The sequence below is a fragment of the Monomorium pharaonis genome, chromosome 6, assembly GCF_013373865.1.
Source record: "Monomorium pharaonis isolate MP-MQ-018 chromosome 6, ASM1337386v2, whole genome shotgun sequence".
NCBI classification, from domain to species: domain Eukaryota; kingdom Metazoa; phylum Arthropoda; class Insecta; order Hymenoptera; family Formicidae; genus Monomorium; species Monomorium pharaonis.
In genome coordinates this window covers 2,159,887-2,172,821 of record NC_050472.1, presented here as the reverse complement: position 1 = coordinate 2,172,821, position 12,935 = coordinate 2,159,887, and the positions used below count along the sequence as shown (strand labels likewise).

General features: G+C 44.5%; 2 protein-coding genes across 9 annotated transcripts in view; one reads left to right on the top strand and one right to left on the bottom strand.

Moving 5' to 3' along the window:
* Nucleotides 1–12,935, top strand: part of LOC105831497 (RING finger protein 17) — a 146,672-nt gene that overhangs the window by 101,550 nt on the left and 32,187 nt on the right. The window lies entirely within an intron of this gene.
* The window catches only part of LOC105831501, a 61,167-nt gene that overhangs the window by 25,486 nt on the left and 22,746 nt on the right, over nt 1–12,935 (bottom strand). For 2 of the 5 annotated variants that reach the window (XR_004963579.1, XR_004963580.1), the window contains one exon: nt 5,296–5,406. The exons of the other annotated variants lie outside the window; for them this stretch is intronic. The gene's annotated coding sequence lies outside the window, so the exon portion shown is untranslated. The remainder of the gene's footprint in view (nt 1–5,295; nt 5,407–12,935) is intronic. 5 annotated transcript variants of the gene reach the window in all.

The window sequence follows — 12,935 nt, the reverse complement described above, 5'->3', positions numbered from 1 at the left end:
CTGCTTACAGCGAAGTCACATTAACCGTTTATTTCAGTCTGGTTAGATCGTTTCGTACGTCGCCAATTATGTGCTAATAAAAGTTCTACCCTATTATATAAAGCAGATTACATCTCGATGCATCGTTCGTAGACAGCAGCAACGGGGGTCTTTTTATAATGACGAGCGTTATCCGGTCGAATTGCAGACACCGGCTTGTCTCCTTTCGCAAGAGTATCGTCAATCGATTTGCTACGAGTAGCATCGTTAAAGGCATGAACGCTTAGAAGGCACGACATCCTCTCCGGCGCGGCGTCACGCCGTGAGCGGACGTGCTACGAATTTTTTATATCTGTTGCGGCTACAAGAAACGACAGCGAGTCGAAAAGATAGTAGAAAAAATTAAATCTCGCGATTTTTCAAGCGTTTTTAATAGTGAACATCTTTTGTCAACGTTAACGCTAAAACAATACATGGCGTTAAAAATTCGGCAATTCGACAGATCAAATCTGTTGTGTTTGCTCGACATTTTTTGTGAAAAAAAGATTTTTCACGTTCGAAAAGCCATGTGTGCAGTATTGTTTTAATTGTGCCAACAATAATCGCCAATAAGGTTAATCATGACGGGAACAATTAAATTTGCTTGATTTTCGCGAATCGTGTTAACATTTAAAATCTACCTAAGGCAGAATAGGTTCGATTTCTACGTGTATTTCAGTCGAACCCGGCGCGAGATTGAATACGATGTTACATACGTCTCTAATCGCGCGGTAAAACGTGCTTTGAAACGACGATTATCATCTCACAATCGGTAAGTAAGCGTCACTTCGTATAAGTGTGATTGGGATTAATGTCTTGGAAAATTCCAGCCGTTAATTTCTCGCCTCGCTCACAGAGACGTCGATTACCCAGATAGACGTCGCCAGTCTCTTCACGTGCGTACACCTCGCGCGACGATTGCGCGAGCAATCCCCGACGCGTTGCGTTCGCATCGCCGTGCGTGACCTCGCGCTCAATCGCGAGCCAAACGAACGGGGAATTCGAAATGAGAAACGATCCCGCTCTCGGAGCCTTGGTGTCTCGGAGAAGTGGTTGCTCCCTCGATATCCTAACGTCACGGCCAGGCGTCGATGACTCGGCACGCGTCGGTCCATCAATTCCGCGAGCTCCGTCATCGTTCTAAAGAGCGATCTCGCGAAGGCGACGCGGCGGCAGCAGCGGCCTCGAAAAGAACGAAAATGAACGCCGGCGCCTGACCTCGCATCGTCTACCGGGAGGGCGCCACGAAAATGAGGCAACGAAGATTTATCCTCGGATAATCGGCCGAGATAAATCTTCCGCAGTCGCACCGCGTGATAGATGGTGTTCCTGTAACGAGTTCGCGCTTGTAATGCGACCGACAGCGCGATGCATTACCGAAACTTCTTTCCTCCGGCGGATCCCCGATCATCTTCCCTCTCTCCCATTTCGTACGTTCTAGAAAAAACTAATTGATTCGCGGCGTTACGCGTCATCGTTCTCCCCGGAGCGAGCTCCAACTAAAGCCAGCAAAAGTAAGCCAATTATACTCGTCCGATCCGCACGAATTGCACAAAAGTTGATTTCAGTCTCAATTTTACTCCTAATTTAACGAAGTATCTAATTTTCTTTCACTCGGTTCCTTTGTGGTTTCTCCGTTATTTTTAGTTTAATTATAGTTTTGACGTTTTCTCCGCGCACAGAGATTATCTTTCTTTCCTTTACAAAACTATTAGCCACTGCACATTTTTCACAAACCGTAATTTACGGGAATATTACTCCTTATCCAAGGATTATACTCGCGTCTACTGTGCGCGTCGCTTTCCATAGAATTTCTAGATCAAGAACTCGCTCAGGGAGGAACGCGCGTAAGCGCTCACGGAGTACCAAACACTTATTCGTCCCGACAGTTTCCTTTTTGCGTGCCCGAGAGAGAGGTTCAAGGATCAAATACTCGCGCGCGTCCCTCTCGACGCCTTTGCGGATCTTTTGGTGCCGCTGACGAGAGCTTCGCGATGTGGAAAGAGAGTACGGAGAGTAACGAGGAGGGGGAGAAGCGAGTGATGTATTAGACGCTATATGCGAGGAACCGATACTTCAATGTCATCTTATAGATACGATAGAGTGCCGAAGATATTATCAACTTTCCTCGACGTATGTACGTATGTGTGCCATGCCGCTGAGCTTGCTGGAGCTTGCGAGTTCTGAATGCGCTTGGCGGGTATCTGTTAATTGAGGAAACTTTTTTCAAATATTAGACGAAGGTTGCGCGCGATTGTCATAATTCTCGTCAAGTTACCGAGTTCGATTCGATTCCCGGTCGCATTGCGGGGTCAGCTTCACACGTGCCTGTCATCCTACGCGCGAACGTGAATGGGGACGCGGCGGCGTGACGTCGCGACGTAGCGCGCGGTTTCCCTGTGGGAGCAACCGAGGCGGCATAGGAAAACAGTAATCATGGAGTAACTCGTAGGAGATGAGGAGTCGAGGTATAGGGAGAAAGACAAAGACAGAGAAGAAGGGGTGGTGTTGGATCGAGTTGGCTGTACTGTAATACGGGTCGCAATGCATACAAATGTCATTTTCACCTCTCGAAGAGCACAACTCTCCTTCCATCCCTTCCTTCCTTCCTTCCTTCCTTCCTTCCTTCCTTCCTTCCTTCCTTCCTTCCTGCTTCACGAGATTCAGCCACGTTCTCGCTCTTTTTCTCTCTCTTACTCTATCGACACGCTCCATCTGCTAGCGTAACTGCAAATGTTCGCGCGCGTACCGAATCCGGTAACAATGAGACCTAATATCGGCTACCGAATTATGCATTTTCTCCTTTCGCGATTCCGGATAAGACGGAGGGAGAGGGCGAGGGAGACGACGACAATGTCGATGGAGCGGCACGAGGCAGCCTCCGTCGCCTCTGCGTCCAGCGGGAGTAATCGAGATCGTCGTTACCGCGGAATCGAAACCGACGAATTTTCCGTGCTGTCGGGGAAACACCGCGCTGTCGCGCGATACACGGAATCTCGCCGTTCACGTATCACGGAAACGAGGACGAGTTTCTGGACAAAGGATACGAGAAAGCGTCCCGCTTAACGGTTTCATTTTCGAACGCGAAAACACTCGCGCCTGCTGCTGGATAATGGAATCCGCTGTAAAAGATCTCGCGCCGTCTTTGTCGACGGTGTGTACGTTCCGTTGTAGTGGTGTTTATTCGGTCGACGATGCGATCAGATCAAACGATCGCGTGAGCTCGCGGAATCGATTTAATTTATCGTACATTTTAACAAAACGACGAATTGAAACGACGTGCACATGCCTTCAGAAACCTCCTAATAGACTACTCGCGAAAAATCAAATAAAAACGAAATTTTCGCTTTGAAAATATTAATCCGAGAATAGCTACTTGAGTTTTTTTTTTTTTTCCACACTTTAGTACCAGAAAAATGAAGCACAGATTGCAGCAATTTCTGTTACTGATCCAAAATCTAAGAATTATTTTATAATATATAAAATAGAAACAAGTTATTATATATATGACACATATATTCATAATTCTGTTGAAATTAGCTAAAGTGTAGAAGACAATTTAGTTTATATTTTAAAATTAATTATTGATCGCATTAATAAGTAAGCAATCAATTTGAAACATTTGTTATGTACAATAGAAAGAACGTTAGAATAAGAATATTTGTATATTCGGAAGTAAGAGAGAAATGCTTTTGTCGCGCAGTGGTAAATATCTAAATGTAACAAACGGGTACAAAAGAGGCGGGCTGTTCACTCATAGCCGCCGCTGTTTTGTGTAATGTACTTCCCTCAGTGTTATTAAGTACATGATGTAGCGCGGTATATGCATACACGGCGTAATGAGTATCATAAAAGAAACAATGGGACTAGACGCATCGAATGCGGTGCCGCGTGCGAGGTCCATTAGTGAGGCGCGCGTGCCCCCGTCAAGGGGAGGATAAAAAAAGAGACAGAAATATAAAGCCACCTGCATATCTCCAAATGGAATTGTATCGCGGAATTCAAAGGCAGCTCGTCACGCGGTAACGAGATGTAATGCAAATCTGTTTTTTATTTTTGCGACAGGATATACTTTCTCATATGCAGAAAACGGTTTTTTTTTAAATTTTTTTTTTAAATCCTGTCCCTTTCTCTTGATTTGTTCCAACTATGCACACATACGCGCGACATTATTGTCCAGCGTTCTTGCACATCATCGTCCAATCTTCCAAGAACCAGGTCTCACAATTTTTCCCTTAAAAAGACATAAACGCGCGCGTCTCACTTTTAAAGTCCCCTGACATCGTACTAAAGTACGTGAGTATCTTGTCGTACGTTTTGAACTTTGAGTTTGCGATTTTGTAATCGTGTCCTCTCGGCCGAAAACGCGTTCTAAGCCCGTTTCAGCAACAGTCGTTTTGAACAGAGTGTTAACCCAGCTATTTTAAAGGCACTTTGGAGGGAAATAGAGCCCTCGACGATACGAGGGATAGTTTCTCTTCCGTTATATTCAAACCTTATTCCCGGAAGAGTCTCGGCACGTGTTACCAGCAACCATCGGCGATAGCGAAAGCGTCGACTCGACATACACAACCCATACTTTGCACAGTCAACGTTATTTGAAATTACGAAATAGGTGTTCTCGATTGAAGGTATTAACCGATATTAACGACATCACGTGCTGGCAAGGCTATGCCTCGGGCTTTCTTCAAACCGTCCGTCGCGCGAAAGGCGATTCGCAGATGATCCGATAAATGGAGTCCAGGGACACGCGTCTTCCGAATGCTTCTTCGAGAGAATATCGGTGACAGTTCTCGCGTTGTTCTCTCGGTCAGGGAGCGCGGCTGAATGCACGCGTGAGATCTGACAAACCGCCAGGCCGGTTTATTGACAGAGAACCGCAACGGCTAAGACCTTACGTAAACGCACCTCATGGCCTTACATAATCTGCACGTTGGAGTTAGACGCGCGCGGTGAAAGATCTCGTGACGTTGCAACGCGAGAGCGTAACCGAGCGTCTACGCGCCTTTTCTCTCTCTCTCTCTCTCTCTCTCCCTCTTTCTTTCAATGAATATTCCTCTTTGCCTTTTGTTAAAATTCGATTATCCTCGCGTGACCGTGCGAAACGCTTTATTCCATTTCGTTAACGCTCAACGTCCGTGATTTATTGCTCGCTCTTGTCTATCCAGGAGCTTCCTGAGATGCCGTGCGATGGAATTAAGTTGTTGCAGCAGCGCGTTCCGTAGCGACTTCCGTCTAATTACACCCGGCACGATAATAATGCAAAACGGTACTAACCGTTTGCTGTGACTGCCTTTACCCTCGACGCCGAGACGGGCGTTGGTACGAAAGGTTAGCTCGTTCACACGCGTAAATCTGCGGGCGATTTGATAATGATATACGTGTTCCCTGGAAATATACTGAAATGTACTGAAAACTCAAGGTAACATTTATATAGAGTAATATTGAAGAAAATGTGGAAGGAGCGACTTTCGCGCGCAAGGAGTTTTATGGCTTTGCTTCCCCGTTGCGGTCCTGTCTGTGCCCTTTTCTTCCTCTTACAGCCAGCTTCGTATTCACGTGGCAACACGTGGCGCCAACGGAAAAGATCTCGACGTTGCGCGTACGGCTTCTTCCTCTCTTGCGCCTTCGAGACTTCGCGGGGTGTCCCTCGTTCACTCGAGATTTCCGAGAATCAATCTGGATGAGGGAGTAGGGCAACGTAAGCGAAATCGTGCGTGCGTGCGTAAGGAAACCGCGAGTGCAAACACGGAGAGAATTTTCTTTTAAAATTTACCTTCAAAATTTGGTAATTGTGGGATAATGTGTGACCTCGAGGAATTTTATAATTATATTTTTAAGTAAAATTTACTAAAAGTATAGTAAAATTCCTCGAGGTCACACATTATCTCACAATTAGCAGATTTTGAGGGTAAATTTTCAGAGAAAATTCTTTCTGTGAAGGATCTACGTGTAGCATGGCAATTTCTGTCTACAGGAAGACCTGTGAAAAGGGTTGAGAAAGAGAGAGCGCTTGAAAATGGTGCCGCTCGTTTGGAGGCCACAGCTTCATTTGGTTGCGGAGCATCGCTGGACATCCTTTTTTCCTTCCTCTCTTTTTTTTGGGGGGGGGGGGGGATCTCTCTCTCTCTCTCTCGTGCGACGCGTGCATAATGCAGCCCTCCATCCTCGCGTCTCGCTAGTTGCCGCTCTTATTACGGCGTATATGCATAACAAAGAAAAACTTTGGTCGTGTGTGTCGCTTGCCAAATCGCGTTACCCGCGACGTCCCAAATGATCCGCGGCACAGATGGCCGCGGGTGAGATTTTCATGTCTCGCCCTCTTTCATTTTTCCCGCGACACGGGAAATCCAAATAATTTGCATTTGACAGGATCGCGACGTGAACATTCGCGAGCATTCGGGGAATTTGCCTTGAGACTCGTATGTTACCTTACTTCTTCGCGAATTCTCCGGAACGAAAACGTGCGTTTGACGGACCGATCTCGGCGTGTTATAACGTTAGCTCGCTGTTAGCTTATATCGGATTTAGCTGAGCGGTCGGTTCAGGAACGATGTTAACGAGCGTAATGGCCTCGAGTATCTCGGCCTGTATTAAGTACTTTCTCGCTTACACCGCCAATTAGGGACTTCGCAGCGCGCGCCGCCCGCCGGCGGAATATCCGTCCGAATTTAGCGGGTATTATGCAAATATCCTGGCCGCGTTATCCGGACGCGAGTGTAGTACGAAACGATTACGAGGGACTACCGCGTTTGTTCTCGTCGAATTCTTTTTTACGTTTTAATTGGTCACCTTAGAAAGGCTGGAATTATCGGCCGGCGCGTTGCAAGGCAACGGGAATAGCGGCGGCGAGATAATTATTCGCACAATCGTGGCGGTATTGTCACGTTTGATGGCCGTGTCGATTATCCCGACCAAGATCATTTGTTCGCGATGGCCCGGCGATCGGATAACGATTTGTTGACGCTGATGGAACGGTTACTCGAGAAACAACGCCGGGACAACGTCGCGTTTATTAAATTTTGGTCAGCGACGTCGAGGTATATCGTAGTCATTTGTTCGCAGGGAGATTTCCGCAAGCAGAAAGAGAAGCTGTCACCGTCTGTCTCTCTTTCGCTCACTCGGACGCCACGAGCTATTTAGATTTAATTCCGTCTGTAGCGGCTTTTCCCAGGTCGGATGTATTAATGTATTTATTTGCAAAGGAAAATATATTAAACGCAACACTGCTTTTCTTACGTCTCGGAAAAGATATCGCGAGAATTAACACATTGTCTTTCTCCTTGGAACTCTCCTGTACGTATAGAGTGTCTAAAAGTAATTTTAAAACAAAGCATGGGGTAGGAATACAATTTTGTTGGAACAAATGACTCAAAATTCCGCGTGTATTAATTTCTTATACATTAATAATTAAATTTATATTTATTTATCAATGTGCAGAATTTTCGCCTTTTTTTTTTTTTTTTTTTTTAATCATCGCAGACATTCGCAACGTCGTATTCTCGTGGGATTTTTCGGACACCCGGTGAACGTATGGTAAATCGATGTCGGTCGACCGCGAGCTTTCCTAATCCCTCGCAACCACGAAGGAAACGACGTAAGTTCGTGGAAGTCGTAAGAATCGCGGGATGATATAAGACTCGGAACGCCCCTCCCCTTTCACGAGGCACGTAGCCTGGCCTTTAATGACTTTCCGGGCTAAAAAGGAGACTTCGGAGTCATTGCACGGCGCCGATAGAACGATGTGCATGCGGGTGTAACTGCTAACAGTAAAGTGACTCTAGTCTCGATACAGTTGCACCGGATATTCTCCGCTCAAGAGATCGTTCGCCGGGTCACATTATTGCCGTCCACGGTGAAGGCGTCGTTTCGCGATAACCCGCCAAGGCGTAGATCACGAGCGTGCCTGAAATTTTAGCGCACGAACGTAATATGAATGTTGGAGTGTAGTTTCTCCCGGAATTTTATATCGTGACGTGTGAACGAGAGGTGTTGGGCGGGAATACGCCAGTGCGAAGGCCGGCCGTGCCTCCGATCTTGGAATTCCTCACTTGAATATTATTTACAATCTGTTAGTTGTTTATATCCAATTTGTTAGACCGCGATCTAACGAGATAACAGAATTAGTGGAGGAATTAACGCTGGGAAGCCTCACGCTCCGCTCCCCTTGATTTATGCATTACGACAGACATAGATCGGTGCGTAATCATCGTTACGATAAGATTTTGCGCGCCGCAGTGACGAGCGATTAGTTATTTTGCCGCGTAAGTGATAAATTGCCCGAGTTTTTAGTCGGGACGTCGAGACCGAGCTACCGTAGCAGTCAAACTACGCGCATCATCCTTTTCGCCGGAGCAGAGGCAATCGTGCAGGTGATTTATGGGTGCTCAGGTACGAATCCACCACTAACAAGAAGCTCTTCTTATGTTAGACGCATAAGATATTCGGTTACTTAACCGATTATCGTCTGTCTGTTAATCTCGCCTCGATATTTGTTGAAACGATAGGGATAAGCCTTTCTCCTCTACACGGAAAGAACGATTTTGCTTATGTCTAATAATTTTACAATTTCTTGTAAAGCATTTCTTTTACAAATTTTATAGTTTGGTTATAATTAATTTAATATAGTTAATTTCAAAATCGATTAAAATTATATTAAATTCGAGAAAAAGCGGGACAGAATCTTCATTAAGTGACAAGTACTAAAATTTTTAATTGTAAGAGAATAGCATGTAATGCATGAGTACGTAGTTAGGAGTAGAAGAGATGGAGGGCGCTGGCGCGACCGACGAGAGGGAGGATGAACGTGGTCGAGCGGGAGTTCAGTTGTTACTTGACCCGAGCCACGAGAACCAGAATAAAGCAGTTCTTACGAAATTGTAATAATTCCTTTTCCGCCCTAGGCCCCTTACAGTTCAGAAGTGGGATCGACGAGCGATCGAGTGGTCGTAGTTGTTTAAGTAGTCGGTTCGTTAAGTAGTCGGTTCGGGCAGCGATATAGTGATCGGAAGCAAGGAGACGAAACGGCGAGGGCAGCTTAGTGCGTGTGGCTCTCGAAGACGTATTCGTGATCTCGCAACATTGTTCGGTGGCTGGCAGCCGCGATTATATTAACATTGTAACGATTGATGGTGCCAGTCTCGTGTTTGAGAGCACGGTAAATCGCGTCGCGCCATTGCCGCCTCGAAACATATCCATTGCAACGGAAGGGACGCCATCTTTGTGCGCGGTGGACCCATTTGTTTCGAGATCTTTCGACGCCGAGACGATTGACGGCTGGGAGACAGGCTTACGTCTTCAGCGATTGTCGGTACAAGTGACCACATAATTGTTGTGCAATGGCAGCCGACCTAACAGTAAATGACCTGAAAGAGATTTTACGCGCGAAAAATCTCAGTACAAGCGGCAACAAGGCCGATTTGGTACAGAGACTAGAACAAGCGGATACAGATGGCACTTGGGTAGCAGAGTGGAAGCAGGGACACCAACCTTCCCATAGCCAGAGCAGCGAGATGGACGAGATGAGACAGCAGTTGGCAGCGATACAGACTACGTTGGCTGCATTGACTATACGCCTAGAGACAAGACCGAGGACAGCAGCTCCATCTTCAGGGTCGACAGTGGACTTACGAACGGGCCCAGGAATTCCCCCTCCGACCATTGATGCAACATCACAAGAAGCCGTGGCGCTGATCTCCGACCAGCCGCCGCGCATATCTATAAGTGCGATGGCCGAATTGCTAGGGCCATTCGACGGCAGGGCGGAAAACTACGAAGGATGGGCACAACAGCTGGAGCTGATACGCAGGACGTACAGGTTAACCGACGACGTGGCGCGTCTTATTATTACGGGTAAGCTCAAAGGCAAGGCACTAGATTGGTTTCACTCGCGGCCAGAACACTTAAGTTTACCCATTGACGACTTGATTCTAGAATTAAAAAATATGTACTTTCCGAAGTTGAGTAGAATGCAATTACGCAAACAATTCGAAAATCGTGTTTGGCAGCGTAATGAATTGTTCAGTGAATACGCACACGATAAAGTGATACTAGCTAACAAAGCTAAAATTGACGAGTCGGAATTAGTTGATTTTCTAATCGAAGGTATTCCCGATGATATCTTGCGCGATCAAGCGCGTATGCAACGTTTCGAAACGAAGGCCGATTTACTTATTGCTTTTGAGAAAATTACCCTTAATAAGAAGAATACCACACAGAACGCGAACAAGGACGTGCAGAAACAAGCTAACGATAAGAAGGGCTTTGTTAAGTCAAATCGCGGAAATTATGAAAATAAGACCGACGTAGAAGGTAATTCGAAATCGGAGAAGAATGAGAAGCGCTGTTACAATTGTGGTACGTACGGTCATCTATCGACTGCGTGTGACAAAGAGAAAAGGCCGAAAGGTTCGTGCTTTAATTGTTCGTCCTTGGAGCATACGATTAAAGATTGTCCCAACGCGAAAAAGAAAAAAAACAATAACTCTGAGGTTAGTAATGTCGAAGTAGATACGAATATCGATCGCGATTATTACCCAACGGTAACGTTAAATTTTGAAGATAACGAACAATTTGATATCCAGTTATCTACCCTATTGGATAGCGGAAGTCCTATTAGTTTCATTAAGTTCCAATTTGTAAAACCGGACCTTATCTTACCTTTAGACGACGGTAGCAAGAAATACCATGGACTTAACAATTCAAAAATGAGCATTATCGGAAAAATAGAAGTTAAGTGTATGCTATACAATTGTACGCGCGAAATTAAACTCTTTGTTGTTAAAGACGAGACAATGGTCTCACCAATGATTTTAGGTCGGGATGCTTTTAAAATATTTGGGCTAAGTATCGCCAGGCCTACACATTCTACCGATAACACTAATACTGACGGCGCGCATTTGAATGAAATCATGAACATCGAAGTTGAAAAAATAGACATCGCAACTACTTTAGATATCAATCCGGAAATTCCTTTTAAATTTAAAGAGCAATTGTCGAATTTGTTTGGAGAAATCTATGTTAAGCCTACAAGACCAAAAACTCCTAAGATAAGAACGGAACTTCGTCTTCGACTTAAGGCACACAAACCTTTCCAATTTATGCCGAGACGCTTGGCTTATTCAGAGAAGAGCGAGCTAAAAAAAATAACTGATGACTTATTAGAACGGGAAATTATTAGAGTAAGCGAATCCGAATATTCGTCAGCCGTAGTACTTACAAAGAAAAAGAACGGGAAAATACGGATGTGCATCGATTTTAGAACGTTAAATAAATACCTCGAATCGGATAACTATCCGCTACCGCTCATTGACGATCAAATTGATGTATTGAGAGGAAAAAAATATTTTAGCTCACTCGACCTGAAAGACGGTTTTTATCATGTGGAAATGGCAAACGACTCTATCAAATACACATCTTTTGTTACTCCGTACGGGCAATTTGAATTTTTAAAGATGCCGTTTGGATTAAAGGTTGCTCCGAAATATTTCCAAAAGTATGTTAACGAAATACTAAAAGAATTAATTGACTCGGGGGATGTCGTTGTCTATATGGACGACGTGTTGGTAGCAACAATAAGTCTTGAACATCATTTGACTATCCTACAGGAAGTTTTTAAAATTTTAGTAGAAAACAAACTTGAATTGCAAATAGCGAAGTGCCATTTCCTATTGACAGAAATAAACTACTTAGGCTACAAGATTTCGGAGGAGGGCATAAGTCCGACAGAGCGAGGAACTGAGGTAGTATTGAAATATCCGGTACCGAAAGATTTGAAAAGTCTTCAAAGCTTTTTAGGTTTTGTTTCTTACTTTCGCAGGTTTATCCAGTCATTTTCATTTGTTGCAAAACCACTTTATGACTTACTAAAATCTAAAAATCAATTTAAATTCGGAAGCGAGCAATTGGAAGCTTTTAATAAATTGAAACAGCTGTTGGTAGATGCACCGATATTGGCAATCTATGATCCACGAGCGGAAACAGAGCTCCACTGTGACGCCAGCTCTCGGGGATTCGGAGCCATCCTCTTGCAGAGAGGGACCGATCGCAAGCTACACCCCGTTTTTTACTTTTCAAAAAGAACATCGGATGTCGAAAGCAGATATCATAGTTTTGAATTAGAAATGCTCGCGATTATTTACGCACTAAAACGATTCCGGGTATACTTGTACGGGATAAAATTCAAAATAGTCACCGATTGCAATTCACTCGCATTAGCATTGAAAAAACACGAAATTAATCCGAGAATTTCGAGATGGGTACTAGAGCTTCAAAATTACGAGTATACGACCGAACATAGATCAGGAACACGTATGACACACGTCGATGGCCTCAGTCGTTGTAACTTCATAGGAGTCGTTGAAGATAACTCATTTGAAACAAATTTGATACTTACACAAAACCTCGATCAAGCAATAGCGAAAATTAAAGCCGACACGGAACGATCGGAAAGTAAAACTTTCGAAGTGCGGAATGGAGTCGTATACCGAAAGGTCGGTGAAAAACTACTTTTCTATGTACCTTCCGAAATGGAAAAAAGCATTCTCTTCAAATATCACGACGAGCTGGGTCACATGGGGGCAGAAAAAGTAATAGATATTATAAGCAAATCGTACTGGTTTCCACAATTGAAGAAAAAGGTATCGGATCATTTGCAAAACTGCTTCAAATGCATCGCATTTAAACCGCCATCAGGCAAAAGCGAGGGCAAAATTCAAAGCGCACCAAAGGGCGATAAACCTTTCGAAACCATACACATTGACCACGTTGCTATTTCCGACATGCGAGTCAAAAGCAAAAAATATATTCTTGTAATAATAGATAGCTTTACAAAGTATGTTAAATTATATCCTACGAAGTCAACCACGGTGACGGAGGTAATCAACAATCTCGAAATTTATTTTACGTACTATAGTAAA